The sequence below is a fragment of the Mercenaria mercenaria genome, chromosome 19 (genome assembly GCF_021730395.1).
Source record: "Mercenaria mercenaria strain notata chromosome 19, MADL_Memer_1, whole genome shotgun sequence".
Taxonomy (NCBI): domain Eukaryota; kingdom Metazoa; phylum Mollusca; class Bivalvia; order Venerida; family Veneridae; genus Mercenaria; species Mercenaria mercenaria.
The window spans coordinates 5,523,653-5,548,816 of record NC_069379.1 but is presented as its reverse complement, the minus strand read 5'-3'; the positions used below and the strand labels follow the sequence as shown (position 1 = coordinate 5,548,816).

Genomic DNA, 25,164 nt, shown 5'->3' with positions numbered 1-25,164 from the left:
AAATTTCATTAGTAACTGCCTCTATATAAAAATCAAGGGTTGAATCTCTACCAGACTGGGGTATAAAAGTAGATTTAGAATTATCTCTCTTATTAAAGTTATTATCTGCAGAGTTATTTATAATTTCAGAGTCAGTAAAAGAGGCAAAGTATTCTTTAAGGCGTAATTTTCTTGTGAATTCAAAAACATCTTGCTTCAGCTCAATAACATTATGATGTTAGTATTATAATATTGTTGTTAAAAACTTCTTATCTTATCTTTTTGTAATGATTATATATGTATGATAGACTCAAATAACGTGTTTGACAATAAGTTAACCAAAATTTTAATGCTGACATATTTCTGTTTATTACCGTTACTAATTGGATTAAGTATCTGTCTGTCTGACATGCCCCGCGGCCTAAAGGGACAATTATTATGGCTCTTGCATAAACACTTTAAAGTTAAAATCTAAATTATGGATATGGAGTTATAAATTTTGATAATTTATCTTACCGTTCAAAATCCAAATTCACATTATTGTAAAGTAAAGTGCATTTATAGGCCACGGATCCATAATTATTTAAAAACTTTTTTAAATTGAAAAGACACATTTTCAAGGAGACCCGAAATACACATATATTTCGTCCTCATAAAAATATTTTAAAAATTAAAGAGACTATCCTCCAGATCGTTCGACAACAAGAAAAAATACTTTTATAGATATCTGGAAATAAATGCTATATTTCTTAAGAAGGCTTTAAAACTTAATTACTGACAAACTATATATTACGGAAATACTTGAGAATTTGCTGTTTTTCTACTTTATATGATGAACAACAACAACAATCGAAAAGCGACTGTAACGCATTACTCAAGGTAAACTGTCTGGATTATAAAAAAATCTATATTTTGAAGTCATAATTCACTTATTCCGCTATAGCGCTATTGGTTTCGACGAAATATTTTAGACACAAAAACACATCTTCTAGTATTAACAAACTTCAATTTGAGAGAAAGATTATTTTTAGCCAAATCTGGAGGTCAGTGCCTTTAAATACATATTTTAAAAATACGTTGAGTAATGGGAATTATATGCTTCCTGACAATTTTTAAAGAAATTCCAGATTATCATTCAAAATCACCAATGGGAAGAAATAAGAATGTTATGTATATCAGGTAATAAACATGTACGTCGATCTAATTCCGTCTTTGTCAAATTAGGTTAAAACTGTTATTTTAAATTACAAGTCTGAATAAAAAGTATTTAAATTTCAAAAATTATTTTTTAATTAATTAACTTTCAATTTATGATTCACATATATTTTGCCCTTAAAAGATATAATCAAATGACTAAATACATATCTAAAATGGAAATATCCTTCCCGGCTCTCAAATTTGAAACAAAAACCCGATTATCATTCAAAATCACCAATTTGAGGAATACACTGCAAATTGCCTCGGGCAAGGTATAAACTCCGCTTGTGTAAAAAGTTTCACAATGTTGTTGCAATACTCCTAATTAACAAAGCCAGTGTAAGGTCAAGATTATCAAGATAAGCGAGATTAACAAAAGTCGATACTCACGTTAAGATGGTATAAAGGGAAACAATCAAATTTAACCGATCTGGCTTAATAATCAAGGGGCAATACTCTTCAAAACACGATCTCATTTCTGGACATGGACTAATTCTCATGAGTTTCAAACTTAAATTGTGGTCTCTAGAGTGTTGAAAAGATTTTCCTTTGATCTGAACTAGTGACCTAGTTTTTGACCCCACATAACCCAGATTCAAACATGACTTAGAAATGATTAAGACATACATTCTGACCAAGTTTCATAAAGATTGAGTAACAAATGTGGCCTCTAAAGTGTTCACAAGCCTTTCCTTTAATTTGACTAGGTGACCTAGTTTTTGATCCAACATGACCCAGATTCAATCTTGACCTAGAAATCCTCAAGCCAAACTTTCTGACTAAGTTTCATAAAATATTGGGTCACAACTGTGGCCTCTAGAGTGTTCACAAGCTTTTCCTTTGATTTGACCAGGTGACCTAGTTTTTAATCCAACATGACCCAGTTTCGAACTTGACCTACAGATCATCAAGACTAACATTCTGACCAAGTTTCATAAAGATTGGGGCACAAATATGGTCTCTAGAGTGTTCACAAGCTTTTCAATTGATCTGACCTACTGACCTAGTTTTTGATCCAACATGAGACAGATTCAAATTTGACCTAGAGATCAACAAAACTAACATTCTAACCAAGTTTCATAAAGATTGGGGCACAAATATGGTCTCTAAAGTGTTCACAAGCTTTTCCATTGATCTGACCTACTGACCTAGTTTTTGACCCAACATGACATAGTTTTGAACCTGACCTAGGGATCATTAAGACCAACATTCTGACCAAGTTTCATAAAGATTGGCTTAAAAATGTGGTCTCTAGAGTGTTCACAAGCTTTGATTTTGATCTGAGCTACTGACCTAGTTTTTGACCCCACATCACCCAAGTTTCAAGCTAACCTAGAGATCATCAAGACTAACATTCTGACCAAGTTTCATAAAGATTGGGTCAAAAATGTGGTCTCTAGAGTGTTCACAAGGCAAAATTTAATGTCGACGGACGACTGACGACGCACGTCGACGGACACCGGACAATGACCGGTCATAATAACAATGAAATCTGATGAGAATGTTTTCTGGTAATGTTGTAACAATGTATTTAAAACATTTACATGGCTAACTCATGAGTTTTCCGCACTGACTTGACGAGGTGATCATTTGACCAAAGTTTCATGATTATCCTTCAATGAGTTTAGGAAATATAGAGCGGACACAAAACTGAAGGCTCAAACTTTTGACCTTGAGGTGTGACCTTGACCTTGAGCCGACATGGCTGACTCCTGAGTTCTGTACATGGTCTTGATGAGGTGATCATTTCACCCAAGTTTCATGAAACTCTTACAAGGAATTAAGGAGAAACAGAGCAGACACAAAATATTATGGATGGACAGACGGAGACCATTCCTATAATCCCCCAACACTCCTGGTGGGGGGATTGAAATACATGCATAGTCCTTACATTCTCTCCAGATATCTTAAAATTGCACTATACAATATCACAACTCCTACAATTAGTTGGGCTTGCTGCTGTTTTGCAGCTCAAGAAATAAGCTATTTTATAGATTGAGAATTATTAATACCTCACACTGTGTCTTATAAATTTATATATACTTGACATAGCAAAGAAAAAATGGGTATTACAACTTAAAACAATCTCTCCATGTTAGTTGTATATATTGCTAATCATTTAGGTTTATAGCAATAATTTAATTTCATAATTTTTCTGTTGATCCATACTTTAAAAATTTCAAAATGTATTTTTTCACATGCCATAAAAGGGAGGTAATTATGCAGTTAAAAATACATAAATAATATTTATAAATTGTGTCAGATCCATAAAAACAATAAATTCAATTTCTAACACATTAAGTCAAACATTCAAATCAGATTTTGGCCATGTAACGGATTTGTTCGAAACTTTAGCATCTGATCATTTACACTCATTTATGTTCACTTAACACTTAATACAAATTAGATTTTCACTGGAGGTATTTTTAAAATTTCATTTTCCTATCCTGGTTGCCCAACCAAGGTAGAGTTATTTTATCATAAGTATAAATTTGATAAACATACTTTGCCTAAGGAAATGTATAAATATTAGACATATTGTAATACATTTGTAAAATATTTGCATTAAAAATTATGTATTTAGATGGAATTCATTAGAAACGCAAATTTGAAAAATTATTATTACCTCCCTTTGCCTATCTTGGTTGCGCAAACAAGATAGATTGGAAATAAATGAATTCAGAAGCTACACACAGCTTCTATTTAACTTGCATTTTGGTTCAGATTGTACAATAGTTGACATGTCTATCAAATGCAAATGTAAAACTAGACATTGTATCGAAATAAAAAGATATACCCAGCTTTTTATATACTTTCATATTAAAGGGGAGTAATTACAAAATTTTAAACAAGAGGACCATGATGGTCCTGAATCGCTCACCTCTTCCCACATGACCCAGTTTTTGAGTATGACGTCGTTTTTTCTATTATTTGACATAGTGACCTAGTTTTTGAGCTCATGTGACCCAGTTTTGAACTTGACCTAGATATTATCAAGATAAAAATTCTGACCAATTTTCACAAAGATCCATTGAAAAATATGGTCTCTAGAGAGGTCACAAGGTTTTTCTATTATTTGACCTATTGACCTAGTTTTCGAAGGTACGTGACCCTGTTTTGAACTTTATCTAGATATCATCAAGGTGAAAATTCAGATCAATTTTCAAGAAGATCCATTGAAAAATATGGCCTCTAGAGAGGTCAAAAGATTTTAATAATTTTAGACCTACTGACCTAGTTTTTGACCCAGTTGACCCAGTTTCAAACTCGACCTAGATATCATCAAGATGAACATTCAGACCAACTTTCATACAGATCCCATGAAAAGTATGGCCTCTAGAGAGGTCACAAGGTTTTTTTTAATTATTTGACCTACTGACCTAGTTTTGTAAGGCACGTGACCCAGTTTCAAACTTGACCTAGATATCATCAAGATAAACATTCTGACCAATTTTTATGGAGATCCATTCACAAGTATGGCCTCTAGAGAGGTCACAAGGTTTTTCTATTTTTAGACCTACTGACCTAGTTTTTGAACGCACATGACCCTGTTTCGAACTTGACCTAGATATCATCAAGATGAACATTCAGACCAATTTTCATACAGATCCCATGAAAAATATGGCCTTTAGAGAGGTCACAAGGTTTTTCTATTATTTGACCTACTGACCTAGTTTTTGGCGGCACGTGACCCACTTTCGAACTTGACCTAGAGATCATCAAGATGAACATTCAGACCAACTTTCATACAGATCCCATGAAAATTATGGCCTCTAGAGAGGTCACAAGGTTTTTCTATTATTTGACCTACTGACCTACTTTTTGAAGGCATGTGACCCACTTTCGAACTTGACCTAGATATCATCAAGGTGAACATTCTGACAAACTTTCATGAAGATCTCATGAAATATATGGCCTCTAGAGAGGTCACAAGGTTTTTCTATTTTTAGACCTACCGACCTAGTTTTTGACCGCACGTGACTCCGGTTTCGAACTTGACCTAGATATCATCAAGATGAACATTCAGACCAACTTTCATACAGATCCCATGAAAAATATGGCCTTTAGAGAGGTCACAAGGTTTTTCTACTATTTGACCTACTGACCTAGTTTTTGATGGCACGTGACCCAGTTTCAAACTTGACCTAGATATCATCAAGGTAAACGTTCTGAACAATTTTCATGAAGATCTCATGAAATATATGGCCTCTAGAGAGGTCACAAGGTTTTTCTATTTTTAGACCTACTGACCTAGTTTTTGATTGCACGTGACCCAGTTTCGAACTTGACCTAGATATTATCAAGATGAACATTCTGACCAATTTTCATGAAGATCTTTGAAATATATGGCCTCTAGAGAGGTCACAAGGTTTTTCTATTTTTAGACCTACTGACCTAGTTTTTGAAGGCACGTGACCCAGTTTCGAACTTGACCTAGATATCATCAAGATGAACATTCTGACCAACTTTCATAAAGTTCCCATGAAAAATGTGACCTCTAGAGTGGTCACAAGCAAAAGTTTATGGACGGACGGATGGACGGACGACTGACGACGGACACCGCGCGATCACAAAAGCTCACCTTGTCACTTTGTGACAGGTGAGCTAAAAAATAATAAAATATACATTTCAAATAGGAATCTAACTCTATGTAATCGGTCTTTTTGTTCCTTAAATAATTCTCTACCAGAATATACAAAAAGTAAAAAATGTCATTAAATGTTGTTTAAATGTGATTGACCACCTTTAAAAGTTAACTTGAATTTAACAATACAATAAAATTATACAATACAAAAGTTTATAATATTCAGCATAAAACATAACACAATTATGCTTATAGCCTTTACAAAATTAAATTTTTTTAACTTTTGTGACTTGAATTTAACAAAAACATAGATATAAACATTTTGAGTTCATGCAATTAGTCCAAATAACAGGCTGTTCTGGGACCATATGATCTGATAACTTTGACTTTCCCTATCCAAGTCCAAATAATGGACGCTTTGGGATCATGTGAAAACATTTTACTTCGAAATATAGATATTTATAATCAAGACAGTTTACCTGGAGTAAAAACATGACAAACTCTTTTCGATTTTCATGGTAAAAGGTAGTAAAAACAGCAAATTCCCATGTGTTTCCCCAAGGCAATAGAAAATTAGTTTTTAGATTCTCATCCCCGCCTGCCCCTATCTGAAACTCCCCGCCTCGAAATTTTTTATTAGTCAAAATCCGGATATCCAAAATTTTATGTCCGGATACTGGTACACTTGCATAAACAATTGCATAATTCTCGAGTTTAAAGAAAATGTTTGACATATTGTGGTGATGCAAAGACAATTTGTATCATAGCTCGGTGTTTTTTCTTAACAAATTTGGTGCAGGTAATTCGTATACACTGAGTACAAGGTGCAGTAACTAAAAGTGTGCAGGTATTTAAAGGTCCATTACTAAGGGAAAGTGAGTTGGCAATTTTTTTCATAGCCATTGCATAGGCTTCTGCAAGACACTAAATAATGAAGATTGGCAGGTCAAAATTTACAGAAGGTCTTTGGAACTCAAAGAAATGTATGTGTATTATGTTGAAATTTCAATGAATCGACAGAATGACCCCCCAGGTCTTTTTAACTTTCTTCATACTTCATAGAAAAATAATTGTACATATACTGCGATTTATTTCGAATTTCTACATACCAACTTTCATTTTCCAATAAAATGAAATAGTTTCTGTGCTTTTTAAAAGAAATTAAAATGTTCACTTTCCTTAGTATTGGACCTTTAATACCCGCACGACAGTTACCGCACTGTTGGAAAGGAAAGTATGCCAGCATCTCTGGAACAATAGACAGTAAAGTTTATTTTATTGATTTTCTGCTCTAGCATTGGTTTATTTTACCTGGGCTTTACACATTTGTAAAGCAAGGATTTTAAGTACTCACTGAACTGCTGTATGTGGCAATGTGGAACGCCTACAACTACCATATATGGATGGCTATGATACAAAACAGAAAGAACATTAAAACTCTCAGGTAAACGATTTATACTCGGGGGCTATGCCCCCTCGTACAAATCGTTTACCCTCGAGTTTCAATGCTCTTTCTATTACATATCGGCAATTCACACAACTAGCAGACGTTCTGGCAGGCATGTTCTAATCTCTGGCCTGGCCTGGCCCGGCCTGGCCTGGCCTGGCCTGGCCTGGCCTGGCCCGATGAGCCCAATTTCCGACTGAGCCGGGCCAGGCCAGGCCAGGCCAGGCCATAGATTTCAATTTCGTGAAAGTGATTTCTATAGCATCTTTAAATCTGACTTTTGGAATAAGTTTGGATATTTCAGACATTATATAAATACATTTTGAACTCCCATTCTGTAAAATTATACACCTGGGAATAAGCCTGTAGCTAACATAACTATTATGTCTAATTTAAAGGTGATGCCTGATTAATTGTTATGACTATTATCAGGGGATCTCCACCTCAATTGACCCTTGACTGGTGGTTTGGTTTTCCCCAAATCGAATAACCTAACTAATTTTATTATTTTGTCTATTGAGGATTATTTAGTATTGTCCGAAATTATTGAACTAGCACTCAAGAATATATTTTGTATGCTTCCGTAAAAAAAAATTGTGCCCAAACATAAATAAAAATATAAATATTGAAAACCAAATAAAATATAAACATTTCTTTACTGCCAGGTCGTACATGCAGATAAAGTTGTGCTGACAAAACGTTCAGCTACCAATCTCGGGACTGTAAGTTCGAAACACCTGTTTGACCATTTTCATTATCATTTTTTTTTAAATTTCCTCTGTAAACTTAGAATGCAGGAAAATTATCACTTATCGTGATTTATTGTTCATTTATTGAAAGAAATACACAAGTATTTGACATTCTTCTACATAGTAGATTATTACCATAAAATGTTGTAAGAATAAAACCAGTATCAATAAAATGACATTATATTGATTTAATGAAAACAATCTGAATTGAAATCGAACCCACGGTAACATGTGTGAAAGTCGGAGAACTTATCACTACGCCACTGTGCCATTGGTAAACTTTGCATGTTATTTTGGTCAATTTAGATATTTTCAGGTTACAAATATGATGTAAAATAAAGAGTGGCACCTGTCAATACTAACGGTCAACAACTTTCAATTTCTAAAATAATGCTACCTCCGTTCTAGAACCTAGGATAGTATGGTGCGGGGAAGCGATATATAAATTTTGTAGTTTAGGTTATACACATACTGAATATTTTTGTAAGATTGTTTTTATATTGATCTAAGTATGTGGAAAAAAAATCATACTAAGTCTTGTGAAACTGGCTCAAGAGCATCTTTTAGCATGAAATATATCACTTAAAAATAACATTAACACAACGCACCATTATTTTTTGTGCAAGAAAAATATCAATAATCTAAAATGCCAACACCCTGACAATGAGTTAGAAGTCCCACAATTAATGAATATTATTTTCATTACTCTTCCATAAATTGAACATCAGCTTAACTAATCCAAACACATCAGAAGTTCAACTGAACAGTTAAAAGGTCAGCTAAGGATAGTAGGGACACAACCTGTAATTACAATTCCCAAAGAGATGTGTTCTCAGTGCATGTAAATATTCAGTTATATTGCAGCAGGTAAACTTATCAATGAAATTAGCCATTAGTTTTAAAACTAAGTGTTAAGTTGACTTTAAATAATTTGATTACAGAAAAAATGGGTAGTTATCATTTAGTTACACCATTTTCTTCAGTGCAAATCTGTATTTCAAATAAGATGAATGACGGCTAATTAATGATTCTCCAGAGGACTGGTTGACATGCAGCAAGTAAACAATGCAGGTTAATACTGCCTGCTATTGTAATTGTATATTTAGATTTTATGCCATTCATTTCTCTATGTATAATAAAATCTGGCCTGGCCTGGCCTGGCCTGGCCCGGCCCAGTCGAAAATAGAGCTCATCGGGCCAGGCCAGGCCAGGCCAGGCCGGGCCAGGCCAGGCCAGAGATTAGAACATGCCGTTCTGGCAACCTACTTTCGATTTCAAAATCTTTTAGAAAAAGGTAAAGTCAATGTATTTTCTTATCCTGATTTGATTGTTATTGATTTATATTGATCAGAAATAAGTATCTGTTGTCTGGATTTCAATATTTCAATTGTGTTTAACAAAACATAAAAATTTGCCTTCGTAGGGAAGTCTGACCAGCCATTTTCACGTGCAAAGTATATTGAATTAACCGATTATTTGTTTCATAGATCTGGAAATAGGATAAAAATATGTTATGTTTGCAAGTGCATCAAATTATGAAACATCTGATTTTTTTCAGGTGTAAAACTACTAGTTCCTCGTATTTTATACTTTAAGTTCATAAGTCAATAGCATCATCGCCTCCAAGGGTATATAGCTTTTAGCACGTACTCAGCAGGAATGACAGATTGTTTACTTTACAGGTCATGGTTGTATTTTGACAGAACTAAGTATTTTGAATTTGCAAATACACAGAGCAGACAAATATTGATTGCCATTGTTGTTGTAGATTTACTTATTTGTACAGGATACAATCAACCATCAGACAAAATGATTTACTATCAAATTATAAATAAGATAAATGTTTTTGACTTGAAATTTTTTTTTTTTTTTCATATATATACATTGTATATACATATATTTATATACAAATTTATATACATAAATTATATATTTCAAAATGGGTTTTGCATATAAAAGCTTTCAAAAACACAGCAAGAAACACTAGAATATAAATACACTGTGATATTTTAAATATTATTTGTCAAATTGACCTCCAGACTACCATATTTCAAAATTAAAAAATAAAAAGTGCCCACCCGCCCCATTTTTTCTCAAAATTCGGATGAGAATCTAAACATTTATTTTCTCTGGCCTAAATGTGAAGAACTACCTTAATGGAGAATGAGACATAACAAACATATTCTACTGTAGATATTTAACCTTTAGACTGCTGGCGGCAAGTGATTCTGCCTTTGCGACCAGTGCAGAGCAAGATCAGCCTGCACATCCGTGCATTCTGATCATGGTCTGCACTGTTTGTTATTCAGCCAGTAAATTTTCAGTGAACACCCCTTCGAATAATAACTGGTACTGCCCAAATTGAATGATGGACCAGTCTATTATAAAATTTAGCAGGGTTAAGGTTAAATGTGGACATTATGTTCTTACAGAATATGGCTCATTTCAACAAGGTACTTTATCATCACTGTTCAACAACTTGACAGTGTACTGATCGGTATAATACCATTGATTACTGTACAATCCTAACCCCACACTTCCTCTCAATGTTTTAGCTTATTTCAGCTTCCAAATAAGTGTTTAAAATAGTGTTTTTGTGTTAGTCTGCAGCTCTGCAGATGAGAACAGTGGATAATGTGGCATAGTCTTCCTATTGTATATTTATACTCAGTATTTCTAACCAATCCAAACGTTTCAGTAAATATTTTAAATCCTTTTTATTGAATCATTCTTCTCTTCTTCTGAATAAATGTCCTAAAAATTTGGTTTGATGATTTTTTTCTGCTAGAAAACTTTTAAACTTTTTGAGAATTAAAGACTTTTACAGGAAAAAGGGAGACAATACGGTAAAAGAAAATCAATACAAGTTGTGTTCAAGTAATTAAAAAGCAATAGAAAAATGAGGTCTATATCGCATTCACAAGCAAAAATAGTTTAAGGGGCCATAATTCTGGAACCCATGATGAAATCTGGCCACTTTTCAAAAGGAACCGAGATATTATGCCAATACAAGTTACGTGCAAGTTTGATTAAAGTTGGTTGCAAAAATTGTGTTCTCTGGCAAATTTATATCTCTGGAACCAATGATAGTATCTGGTAAGTTTCCAATTCATACATTGTTTACAGTTTTTTTGTATGTATTGATGTCACACTTGCCATGTAACTGGACATTTTATGTTGAAATAAATCTATTTAATATGGCTATTTTCAACCAGGTATAGATTTATCACCACTGTTCATAAAGCTGTAACAGCATAAGGATTGGTATAATAATATAAACCAGGAAAAAGAAGATACTACACAACCCCATCTCCATAATTCATAGCATTAAAGCATATTTCAGCTTCCACAAATTTCGAGAAAATTGCAGTTTAATGAGATACTGCAAACAGTGCTAATACTGCTTGCTGTTCCTAAATTCTATAAATACTTACTACATCGAATCAATCAAAAGGTTTTAAAAAGCATTTTATATCCCTTTAACTGAATCATTTATCTCATCTTCTGTGATAAATATCATAAATATTTGGTTTAATTTTTTTTTTCTGAAAGAAAACTTTTAAATTTTGTGAGAATTGAAGGCTTCTACAGGAAAAAGGGAGGTAATAGAGTCAAAATAAAAAACATACATTAAAAAGGGAAGTAATACAGTCAAGTAAAAACGGAATTCTATTTAAATTTTCATATCATGCAACTATAAAACATTCACTTAAAGGTGCTGACAGTAGGATTAAGACAGATAACACTCCTATTCTCTGAACAGTAAAGGTAACAAGTCAAAAGATTTCCTGCAGCCAGAAGTTAAACATTCCAGAAATTGTTATTGACGTTTGTGTGACCACAGTCTAAAAAGTAATTTATGGGTGAAAATCGAGCTTGTTTTTTTATCGTACCATTACGCTTTAATGTAGGAAATATTACTCCATTCTACGTTTATTACAAGTAGATCTATGAAATATACATTTCCAAATAAGTATGAAATACACAGAATCGCAACAGGAGATAATCTATTTTTAATCTAATCTAAATTTATTTTAATAGCTCTTTGGTATTTTTTAATTCTGAAAGTCATTGTTTTGAGCAAAATAACTATATTTCCCTTTTATGTATAACATAGCTTTTATCTCAACTGGTCACATTCCTTGACTATTGAAACACTTTTACTAGAGCTGTCACAAATGTGATTCATGCTTTCACCTGGACGTCGTTGACATATAGAGTAAAATAACACAGAACCATAATCCAGGAAATTAAAGAGCATTTAAAAATCTCTTATGCACAACTAAGTATCAATATTGATCATTGCTGAAAGTTTGAATAAATTATATGAAATAATTAATGAGGAATTCAGATCACAAGCATTTCTCTATATATCATATAGCTCGCCAGCTATACTGCGAAAACGGCGTTCCATAAATGTGATAAACCAATCACATATCGGTAAAAAATCACGTGATATCACCCATTCCCCATGTGCTACACTACTTGTTGCATTCCAATATACCTGCGGCCTTCAGGCCGCAGCTAATAAGAGTTACTGGAGGACAGCATAGCTTGACCTTTTTCCAATCAGTTTCTATAAAAAAATCTGGGTAATTTAGGTGCTTCACTCTTTCAGACATGATTGCAGGAATAATGATGATTTAACGGCAAAAAGAACTAGAGCTATCACTAAAGGTGATGAATGTACCCCCCTCATGCACTGACAAAGTACACTGCAATTTGACGCACACAAGATTGCATAATTATGTGGACTGTATGTATATAGACTGTATGTATACAGTATAGTAACAAAAAACAAAGTCCCATAACTATGCAGAATATTTATCTAAAAGAATGTAACATGCACCATGCACAACTAGGGTTGGTACTGATCACTTGTGTGAAGTTTCATTAAATTGGTTGTAAGGGTTTGGTAGATTAGGCACGCATAAGACTGCATATGCAGACTGTATGTACATAGTATGTTAACAAGAAACAAAGTCCCATAACTCTGCAATTTTTGTTGCTGAAAGAACATAACATGCCCCATGCACAACTACTGTTGTTACTGATCACTTGTGTGAAGTTTCATTAAACTGTGTCAAGGGGATGAGGAGAGATGGTGCGCACAAGATTGTGTCTATGTATATAGTATAGTAACAAAAAAACAAAGTCCCATAACTCTGCAAATTTTTTTTTTTTTCTGAAAGAACCTAACATGCCCCATGCACAACTACTGTTGTTACTGATCACTTGTGTGAAGTTTCATTAAATTGTGTCAAGGGGATGAGGAGAGATGGTGCGCACAAGATTGTGTCTATGTATATAGTATAGTAACAAAAAAACAAAGTCCCATAACTCTGCAATTTTTTTTTCTAAAAGAACCTAACATGTCCCATGCACAACTACTGTTGGTACTGATCACTTGTGTGAAGTTTCATTAAATTGTGTCAAGGGGATGAGGAGAGATGGTGCGCACAAGATTGTGTCTATGTATATAGTATATCTGTTTGTTTGTTTGTTTTGGGTTTAACGCCATTTTTCAACAGTATTTTAGTCATGTAACGGCGGACAGTTAACCTAACCAGTGTTCCTGGATTCTGTACCAGTACAAACCTGTTCTCCGCAAGTAACTGCCAACTTCCCCACATGAATTATCAGAGGTGGAGGACTAATGATTTCAGACACAATGTCGTTTATCAAATAGTCACGGAGAACATACGCCCCGCCCGAGGATCGAACTCGCGACCCCGCGATCCGTAGACCAACACTCTTACCTACTGAGCTAAGCGGGCGGACTTTGTATATAGTATAGTAACAAAAAAACAAAGTCCCATAACTCTGCAAATTTTTTTTCTAAAAGAACCTAAGATGCCCCATGCACAACTACTGCTGCTACTGATCACTTGTGTGAAGTTTCATTAAATTCTGTCAAGGGGATAAGGAGAGATGGTGGGCACAAGATTGCGTCTACGGACAGACAGACAGACGGACAGACAGACAACCTGAAACCAGTATAACCCCCCTTACAACTTTGTTGTCGGGGGGGTACAAAAATATTTCTAAATAGCAAATTTATTCTTGTGCTTGTCTTGTGAAATACATGGTGTCAGGCCATAAGCACTTCGTAGTTCCTAAAAAAAAATCACATCAACTGACCGACATTATCGATTTGTTATTCCCCATTGGTGACATCACAGTTTTATTACATCATTTCTTGCGCATTTAAGCCAGTTAGGTAATGGTACGGGATGAGCACAACGTCTCAGGCTAAATCTAAATGTGTCAGCGCAGTAATATCTGTACATTTACTACGATCTAAAGCTGAATTATAGAATTTGAAGACAAAACAAATATTGGGATGAAACTATACACATAATTATAGCAACCTATACGACAGAACATTGCCAGCAGAATATTTTTCAGGCCAATTTTCTGACCGTAGCTCTCACAAAATTACGTGCATCTGTTACAAACGAACAAAATGGATAAAAAATATCAATATCGGCAGCTTTTCAACCAATAGCAGTTATTTTCAATAAAATATATCTTAAATAACCCAGACAGACTATTAGAATTAAAAACGACTTTAATTCAATGATGCTTTTGCAGTTTGAATTACGTTTGTTTCTACTTTTGTTTTACTGGACGCCATTGACAGGTACATGTACTTCGGCTTGGATAAAATCCTGACAGATCCGTCCTCCATTCCAAACATTGTTTATACTAATTCTTAGCGTAATAAAAAACTTGAAAGATAATTTTTTCATTTTTAATTTTTAAAAACTCAGAAGCAAAACGCGGTTAATTACATGACATGGAAAGGTGTTATAATTGCTGTGCAAACAATTCACACTTTAACTAGCATAATTGCAGAATGTAAACACAAACCTACTGCTGCCAATTAGTGTCAAAAAGCCACTTTTCTTTGATTTGAGATGCATTCTGTTACCAATACTTACTGCTGGTACGAAGCGGTTGGAATCGAAAATAACACTGTGCGATTTCCGCCAATCAGATTCTGATAATGAGTCAGTTCGCGACATCTATATGGCCACCGCCATAACTTTTTTGCCGGTAAATACTGCTTGGGAAAAAAATCTGAAATTTAACTGCGACTAATACGCTAGAACTTTAATTTTCCGACCATTTTCAGGGCAATAATTAGATGCGTACTACACCGCGACCTATACACACCAAAATACGGTAGGCTAAAATTGTGACCTCTAAAGTGTTAACAGTCAAATTCTTGATGATGACTGATGACCACAAAAGCTCACCTTGAGCAGCAGTTGGTGCTCAAGTGAGCAAAAAATCAACAAACCCTAAGTTTATGCCCTGCAAAGTATTCAAATACATAAAGAAATCACAAATGGTAAACCTGTTCAACTTTATCAATGAAAGTGTGCTTGCTCATATACAAGCTTCAAATATTTTTTTGAAAAGACATTTTAAGTTTAAATCTGCAGCACGGCAGATGTGATTTATTTAATCTGCATACTTCAGGAAACAGGGTCTTCCTTTAAAATATATTCTCAGTATTTCTAATAATTAGTTTTTTAAAATATTTGTAATCCATTTTATTGAATAATTAATCTCTTATTCTGATATAAAATATCTTGAAATTTGATATAATATATAATATATATATTTTTTTTTTTATTGAAAACTATTTCATTATTTTGAGAGTAAAAAACTTTTATAAGAAAAAGGGGTATAATAGATAAATGACAGTTACATGGAAATTGTTCTGTATTTTGTTATTGAACCAAACAAATTATGTTATTTCTCATACAGCTACGCCTCTTTGCTGTATTTGTATTCGTATATCGCTTACACAATACAGTATTTTAGCCACAAAACTATCAAGTCTTTGTTTATTGTCCACAAACACAAGTCACTCACATGAGTGGATTTCTTACTTAAATACCCTTCCACAGACAATGATGCTCACATTTCTGTATACTGTTGTAATTCCCAATATTTCTATAAAATGAATCAAGTGCAGCCATACAACAAAGTAATAAATAAAATAAGTGTTATAAGCACAAGATATAATAACAAAATAAATGTTCCGGGTCACTGTGACCTTGACCTTTTACCTACTGATCTAAAAATCGATAGGGGTCATTTGCTGGTCATGCTCAACCTCCTTATCAACTTTCATGATCTTAGGCCCAAGCATTCTTGAGATATCATCTAAAAATCTTTTAACCTGCTGGTCAGTTTGACCTTTGACCTACTAATCTCAAGATCATTACAGGTCATCTGCTGGTTATGATAAACCTTTCTATAAACTTTCATGATCCTCGGTCTAAGCGTTCATAAGGTATCATCTGTAAACTGACTGGTCTACATAAAGACCGACCAACGTAATATATATACCCCTCCTTCTTCAAAGGGACCATTTTGGTTCAAATGAAGTGTATGGAGTGTATTGAAATATAAATATATATATATTATGCCAGATTTAATTTAATATCAGTTAATGACAAAAGTTCTAGTATTTCTTTTATATCAAAGAAAATCTATTCTAACACAAAACTGCTGTTGATGACACTCTTCAGGGGTGCTTAATAACAGGAGAGAAAATGTGTACAGTAACACCTAAACAGAGGGATTTTCCTGCTTACGTGCTGTAATAATAACTTTTTATATATGAGCGTTCCATGGCAAAGCGTAAACATATTACGACCCCAAAGCGGATAATTCAAAAGGAAATGACCTCAACGTGGAACAACAGCTTGAATATTCACATCCATTTCTGGGGAATTTAATGACATTGAGGGATAATGTTTTTATGCATTTTTAGTTTTTTTTCACGTTTTAACATCTTCAGAATCCCTCAGGATATGTTGGTACCCTTGCCCTTAGGGTTCGGATACCAACCACAACCAATCCCTCAGGATTCTGCAGACGCTATAACACGAAAAACAAGAGCTGTCTCCATAGGATGACATATATGCCCCCGATGGCACTTCGAATGAATAGTTATGGCCGATGTTAGAGTTTAGGACCTTTGACCTACGGAGCTGGGTCTTGCGCGCGACACGTCGTCTTACTGTGACACACATTCATGCGTAGTTATTTTAAAATCCATGCATGAATGACAAAGATATGGACCGGACACGCCCATCAATGCACTATCATGAAAAATGACCTTTAACGTCTAAGTGTGACCTTGACCTTTGAGCTACGGACCTGGGTCTTGCGCGCAACACGTCGTCTTACTGTGGTACACATTCATGCCAAGTTATTTGAAAATCCATCCATGGTTGACAAAGATATGGACCGGACACGCCCATCAATGCACTATCCTTTAATGTCTAAGTGTGACCTTGACCTTTGAGCTACGGACCTGGGTCTTGCGCACTGCACGTCATCTTACTGTGGTACATATTCATGCCAAGTTATTTGAAAATCCATCCATCGATGACAAAGATATGGACCGGACACGCCCATCAATGCACTATCCTTTAATGTCTAAGTGTGACCTTGACCTTTGAGCTACGGACCTGGGTCTTGCGCGCGACACGTCGTCTTACTGTGGTACACATTCATGCCAAGTTATTTGAATTTCCATCCATCGATGACAAAGATATGGACCGGACACGAAAATTGCGGACAGACTGACAGACTGACAGACCGACAGACCGACAGACGGTTCAAAAACTATATGCCTCCCTTCGGGGGCATAAAAACCATGCATTATCCCTACACTGTAGCACTGCCTTTAGACTAGCTCCTAGACTTATATATATATTTTATTTAAATTCTTAATTTTAAAATTGTGTATGTAGCCAGTCTTTTACCCTATGTCCAAAGGAGGTATTCTAATATTTCAATTATATCACTGAAATCTTTGTCACTTTGTTTTATATGTTAAGAACACATTCAATTAGAATACTACGACCAATTCTCTATGAAAATCTCTGCAATATCTACATTTGTCACTCGCATAAAATAGTAGACAGTCTGGCGGACAATTTGTTCTGTTTTTTGTTTTTGTTGTGCTTTTTGTAGCACCAACACAATTATAGGTCCAATGGTGACTTTCCAGCTTTGATGGCAAAGAAAGACCCCAGGTACCCCGCCATACATTATTTCATCATCACAAGCGGGCACCGGGGTGGAACCACCGCCCTTCCATAAGCCAGCTGGATCTAGTTTCTTCGCAGGAAGATTTCTACGCCCCAAGTAAGGCTTGAACATACATCCTTGATAGTAAGTTACACAACCCATTCAGTATATAGCTTGTTTCAGCTTCCAAAAATTTTAATTAGTGACATTTAATTAGTGGCGTCTGCAGCACTGCAGATATCTTAACACTGATAACTCAATTAAGTTTTCCTATCATATTATATACTTAGTATTTCTAATTAATCAACATATATTAAGAAATGTTTTAAACCCTTTTTCTGAATCATTCATTTCTTCTTCTGAGATAAAATGTTTTAAAAGTTTGATTAAATATATTTTTTTTTTTCACGAAAACTTTTAAAATTTATGAGAATTAAAGACTTCTTGAACAAAAAGGGAGACAATTACGTCAGAATTATCATTCAATTTGAAAAATTTTACTGACAGGGTTTTTTCTTTCTGTTTTGGGAACATAGCCTATACTCCTAATATTAGAAATTTTGACACATAATTTAAATGTTCCAAATTGGGAAATATATTTAGTCCCATAGGATATAGATCTGTAAGGATGTGCTCATAAACTTGTTTCACATTGTACAGCCTCTCTTACATACTGCCATTACAAAATTGTCCATAATTTGGTCAATGTTTGTGCAATTTTGATGAAATTATTTTTCAGAAAGTAGATTGGGAATTTTTGCACTCATTTTAAGAAAGTTACATACTTCTTGGCATTGGGAATATAGCCCAATAAAACGGCTATAAAAACAGCCAAAAAAAAAACCTGACTAAGGTGTTGGCCGTCACAAAGATGTTCACGCTGGGGTTAAAGAAAACCCACCTATCCTCTGTACTTCCAAGGCAGGGATTTTCTTTTTCACCACTTTGGGAAAGGGACCCCTACAAGTCAAATTGGGATCGGGCGTTTTCCGGGTGTTTCAGGAGCATATAAAATTTCCATTAAAAAAAAAATTATCATTCAATGAAAATCAAAATTTACTTAATTCATTTATAAACAGTTTCATACCTGGTTAACTCTTGAAAGTAATTAAATTATTTAATGAGTTTTTAAATAAAGGGAAGTAATTCAATTATTCTCAAATATTTGGATGTAACAATTTTTTTTCAGTTTTCAAATAAATGGAGGCAAGTTAAGTTTCAAAGTCAGTCTCTAAATGATCATGATGAAATCTTCATTTGAGCCGTGCCATAAGAAAACCAACATAGCGGCTTTGCGACAACATGGATCCAGACCAGCTTGCGCATCTGCGCAGTATGCTATCAGGGGTCCTGAAATAAGCTGTCCGAGTTGTCCGATTCGTGGATTCCTCGGTCCGGACAAGCAGTTTTTAGAAGCTGGCTTGTCCGGGGACAAGTAAAATTTCCGTGGTAAACATTTTATAAAAACGAAACTAATCGGCGTCATCTGTGATTTCCGCATGCCTAAAGGCAATATCTAATGGTCAGATGTTGTTATTATTTGCCGGCTTCGGATTGGTTGAAAAATGTGTAGGGAAACCCGTAACATTCAATGAGACTTCAGCTGATTGGTTAAAAATGTGTTGCTTTGAATCATGAAAATATCCTTAAAATCTGGAAATATAATGTTTTCTGTGCATTTTGAAGTATTTTATAGCTGCCTGGCTATATATTTAACTTTGAAATTAGCAATTTAGTGAAGTCAGTACTTGTTGGAATTCACCACTAAATTCAATGCACAGTTGAGGGTGGTTGTCTTTGAATGGAAATAGAAAAAAAATGGATCCTGCATGCCCATGTAAAAGTGTTATTTTTTTGTGTCTGGAAGGCTATTTGACAGGGTAAATGGCACCTCATGTGTCAACAAAAGTTTTAAGGGGGTCCTACAGAGTCATTTCTTACAATGTAAGCCTATGGAAAAATTAATAGCAGTGTCTGACCTAAAGAAGGTTTCATTTCAGCTGTGACTTAACTGAAGTAACAGGTACAGAAAATAGATTTTGCTATTTAACATGCTTCTGCTAGTGTTTTTAACAGAATCAAAGCTTCCAAGGTTGTTTAGTTCTACAATTGCAGGAATTTAAACAAGTAGGTACATACTTTCAGCCACTATCAAGACCAGAGGTGCTCAAACTTTGTATTATCAATATTTCAAATATGTGTTTTCATGTGATCTAAGTGATATTTCAAGTTTTTGGTGTCTGCATGGATCCAGAGTTTTCTCATTGAGCAGGATATTAAGGAGGGGTGGAGTGTTGGATGAATGCATTGTTATTTTCTTGTAAATCTTTTATTTAGGTCTCAGAACATACTCAACTGGCTGTGGTTCCATGAAGATTTTTGAACAAGATTGTAGGAAAAACCATGTACTGACAGTGCCCAGAATGCTTACTGATAAATAATTGTAGAGGTATGACACTAAAAATACATAGTTACAGGCAGACTTAATTTAAGTTTTGCCCCTACAACCTTCAAAATTGTATATAGAATTTTTTTCTCTTTTCCTTGAAGCAATGAAAGTTTCCGGGGCGCCATTTTTGCCATTTTTATTTCTCTTTTTGTGTGAACAAAGATTATGTATCACATTTTTCAGACATTTTTTACTGATTCAGATGCTCAAAAGCTCAATTTGAAGCAGAAATAACATTGTAAGTAGAAAATTAGAATATCTGTAAGCTTGCTGCTTACAATATTTTATGAAAACAGTACATTAAAGGGCACATGAATATTGTGTAAAGACTCAGCTATATAGACATTGCTCCAGAATCACTTATTCAGTAAAATATGTTGTTTATGGGGTTCAGCTGGAAGTTATATTACAAAAATTAGTTATTTTACTTGTATTGTTTAAGTGGCCAGTCTTCAGTTACATTATATAGGCATTCTAAGGATCAAACAGTAGTCTGTTGTGTGTTGTCTTGTTGGATAGAGCAGGAGAGGTATTTGTCATTTGAACACATTTCTTTGGTGGTAAGCTGATACATATTTTATTTGCTTTCCAGTATGATGAACACCTTTTATAACCCATTTTTAGTCTTGTTGTTAGTCAGGTTGTCTGAAAAATGCCAAAATTGAGCCAAGGATTTATCAGAAATGAAAAAGTAATACATATATTAAGTGAATTATCTCCCTTTAATTGTTTGTAATTCTTATATTTCTGCTTTTAACTGATTCATTGAAGTATTTTGGGCTCTACAATAATTATTTTCATGCAAGAGTAGTTTGTCAGGCATTCTTAATTGCAAAAATATGTTCTAAAATATGTATTTTACATTTCCATGATCAAAATATGTGTGAAAGTAACCTTAAAATGGCACTTCAGAGGTGGTTGACTGTCATTTATTTGAGAGTACAGCAATTTTCAGCAGCAAAATTGATATACCTGGCAAGATTATGCCTCCTTTTGCTTATATTTGCATCATTTTTATATAATTTGTTGTCTTTCAATGGGAAAAATGCTTATATCTATGGCATAGTGGCCAAAAACTGATGAAAAGAATATGCAGCAGAGGTCTGTTTGAAGGACATGTAAGGTGCAAAATGCTCTAATGACAGTGTCAATAGTGTGTAATCTTTATGTTGGTATCAGCTAGTGTTTATTTATTGTATTTTGAATGCTTCAGTCACTTTCAGTAATCCCCTAGGATGAGAAATGTGTTGATAATGCAGAAAAACACTGTTTTTGTGATGGGTGGGGTATGAAAACAGCTCTTTGCAGTAGCATTTATGCTTGAAAGTGTATGTAAGTAGTATTTGGTTGAAGTGGACTATATTCATTCAATATAGGAGGAGTTTCATGTATATTGTCTCAACATTGACTTCATGGTGATCATTTAAATAAGAAAATGCAGTTTTACTCCATATTTTCAATATAGCTGATTTAAGACACTGTGACACACTATAGATAAAAGGGGACAAGAGGCATGGGATTTGGATGAGAGTAAAAATAACACATTTGTTACTTTGGTAAGTGTTTACTTTAACATAATAATAGCTGAAATGCATGTATACTGGAATTTTATATTCTCTTTAGGTCAGATGTTGTTATTATTTGCCGGCTTCGGATTGGTTGAAAAATGTGTAGGGAAACCCGTAACATTCAATGAGACTTCAGCTGATTGGTTAAAAATGTGTTGCTTTGAATCATGAAAATATCCTTAAAATCTGGAAATATAATGTTTTCTGTGCATTTTGAAGTATTTTATAGCTGCCTGGCTATATATTTAACTTTGAAATTAGCAATTTAGTGAAGTCAGTACTTGTTGGAATTCACCACTAAATTCAATGCACAGTTGAGGGTGGTTGTCTTTGAATGGAAATAGAAAAAAAATGGATCCTGCATGCCCATGTAAAAGTGTTATTTTTTTGTGTCTGGAAGGCTATTTGACAGGGTAAATGGCACCTCATGTGTCAACAAAAGTTTTAAGGGGGTCCTACAGAGTCATTTCTTACAATGTAAGCCTATGGAAAAATTAATAGCAGTGTCTGACCTAATCTGTTTGTGATCATTTATGACCCTTAATATAATCAAAACAAAAATGTATGCAGCCATTTATAGACACGTGGACTGGTTTACTACATTTAATGATCATTATTGGAAAATTAAACCGTGAAGTTGAAAATGAGTGCCAGTCTGGGGATTCCCGTTATCTACTTTCATTTTTGATTTTCAGAAAATCCATTAGCTAGGTTACGCTATGTAAAAAAGTTTAGTAGCCAAAATTTGTGGCTTAATTTTTCGAGTCGATTGTTTTGACATTTAACAACTCGGACAGCTTATTTCAGGACCCCTGAAAGACCAGTGCAGTATTCAGTGAGGGTAGAAGTTCTAGGCATACTGAGATTATTTTTGTCAATGGCATGTGTTCAAGTGTTCTTAATTATTCTCTACTCACTAAACTTGCTAGTCATAACATATTTTCAAGTGGATGATCTAGTCACTAAGCTTGCTAGTTATAACATATTTTCAAAAGGATGGTTCTAGTCATAACATAAAAACTTTATATAAGTTAAAAAAGAAGTCAACAGAAGTGTATGTTTGTATTATTTGTTTATTTAGTAATGATAATGCTGATCCTTTCCTTTTTAAACTAAAAAGTACGGACAAGTTCTTCTTTGGTACGGACAAGTGGATTTGTGGGCCCAACTTGTCCGTGGACAAGTAGACTCTGAAAATATTTCAGGACCCCTGGCTATTCGCTTTCAAAGCCTGCAATTAGAGAAACCGTAAGTGAACAGCATGGATCCTGGCCAGACTGCACCGATGCGCTGGCTGGTCTGTATCCATGCTGGTCCCAATGCCATTATGTTGGTTTTCTCATGGTGCAGTTCATTTCATTTTATAATATACCAAACATCCAAAACATCTCAAAACAGTAATTACAGATCTACAAAAAAAGACTTTTTAAAACTTCAGTGGGAATTTCTGGAAGGTTTCTTACTTTTCCAATCACAGTTTCACATTATTATCTATTAAAGCTAACTGACTGAGACGCTGCCACCACATATAAATTGGGTCGAATTTCACCCGAGTTATATTTTTCATTATTTTAATTTTAGGATCAAATGACCATCGTCACATGATTTACTTGAAGGCAGGAATAATTGTTTGGCAATATTCTTGTGCAGTACTTAATTTACTCTTTGTAAATCTACATCTGCACTGAATTAGCCTATTTCAGCTTACAAATAAGTTTTTGAACAGTAGTGATTTCTGCAGCACTGCAGATTTTAAGTGAACTTGCAACTCTGATTTCCTATTCTAGACAAATACTTAATACTTCTAATCAATCCGGAGCTTTTTGTAAGTATTTCAAATCCCTTTTACTGAGTCGTTTATCTTTTCTTTTAAAAAAAAGTGTCTTAAAAATTGATTAAATAATTTTTTTTTTACTTGGAACTTTAATTTTTTTTGAGAACTACAGACTCCTACATGAGAAAGGGAGATAATACAATCTCATATACTTAAAACTTGAAAATGTTCTTGTCAGATCACCTGCTATACTCACTACAGAAACAATATTTACTTTTTTGAGCTTGCAGACCTGTGTACTGGTTTATCAGGGGAAATAACTATTGAAATATACTACAATATAACAACATAAACTTTAAGTGGTTAAGAAATCATGTTTTCCCTTCTTATCACATTTAACCTTGATTTTTCCCAGGAATCCCCGTTTGGTCGGTGGAAGATAGAATGAGAATTTTGATTTGTTCGCTAAATATTACTGTCCAATGAAATAGCGCGTTTCAAACTAAATTAGGCTTGCTCTCCAAGATAGACGCTCCAATAAAAAATTGAAGATATACAAAGATGTTACCGAAAATTAAGTTTTTACTTGTAGAATACAACACAAAAAATCTAGAAGAGACCGTTAAACACAAATGGTAGTGGGAATGGCTAAACTAACGAAAAAGAACTACGAGAAAGAAATTATCGGAAAGGACTTTTTGCGCGACATCGAGGTCACACTCCAGCAGATTTTTGGGGACATGACTGCCAAAAATCGCGTAATCCCATGCTTTTTTACGCGATAAGGAAAACCCTGAATACATGTACTTTTTCTGTTAAAACATCATCACTTAACAAAATTTCTCCTTTTTTCACCTTTTATTATTGTCCAGGTAAATTGAATCAACTTCTCAAACATGTGATAAAATCTTGTTCCAATAAAACTTCAAAGTAATTAAATTATTTAATATGTTTTTAAATAAAGGGAGGTGAATCAATTATACAGTCAGTTTTCTTCAAATTTTGGGATGTTTTTTCAAATAAAGGGAGGTAATTCAAGCTTCTGAATCAGTTCCACAAACTCATTCAAACGTCTTAATAATTTCATTATATAATCAATAACCTTTACTTGTCATCAAAAAATCCAGCTGACTCGTACATTATAATTCTATATTCTAACATATCATAGAATTTCAGAAGGACTTAACGATGTTTTGTCTTGTTGATTAAAACAGGTTTTGCAAAATGACCTACTCTGGCTATTCCGGTTTACTCACTCGTATTTAAAACCACATAGTCATCTGCATTAATGTGCATAGCAAATTCATTATTATAAGGGAGGGGATCAGAACGGCCAAAAAAAACATGTGGCTTA

The 25,164-nt window shown here is 34.2% G+C and overlaps 1 protein-coding gene across 2 annotated transcripts in view; it reads right to left on the bottom strand.

Annotated features, from left to right (window-relative positions):
* LOC123542183 (carnitine O-palmitoyltransferase 1, liver isoform-like) overlaps nucleotides 1-25,164 on the bottom strand; it is a 72,630-nt gene that overhangs the window by 9,534 nt on the left and 37,932 nt on the right. The gene's annotated exons all lie outside the window — the stretch shown is intronic.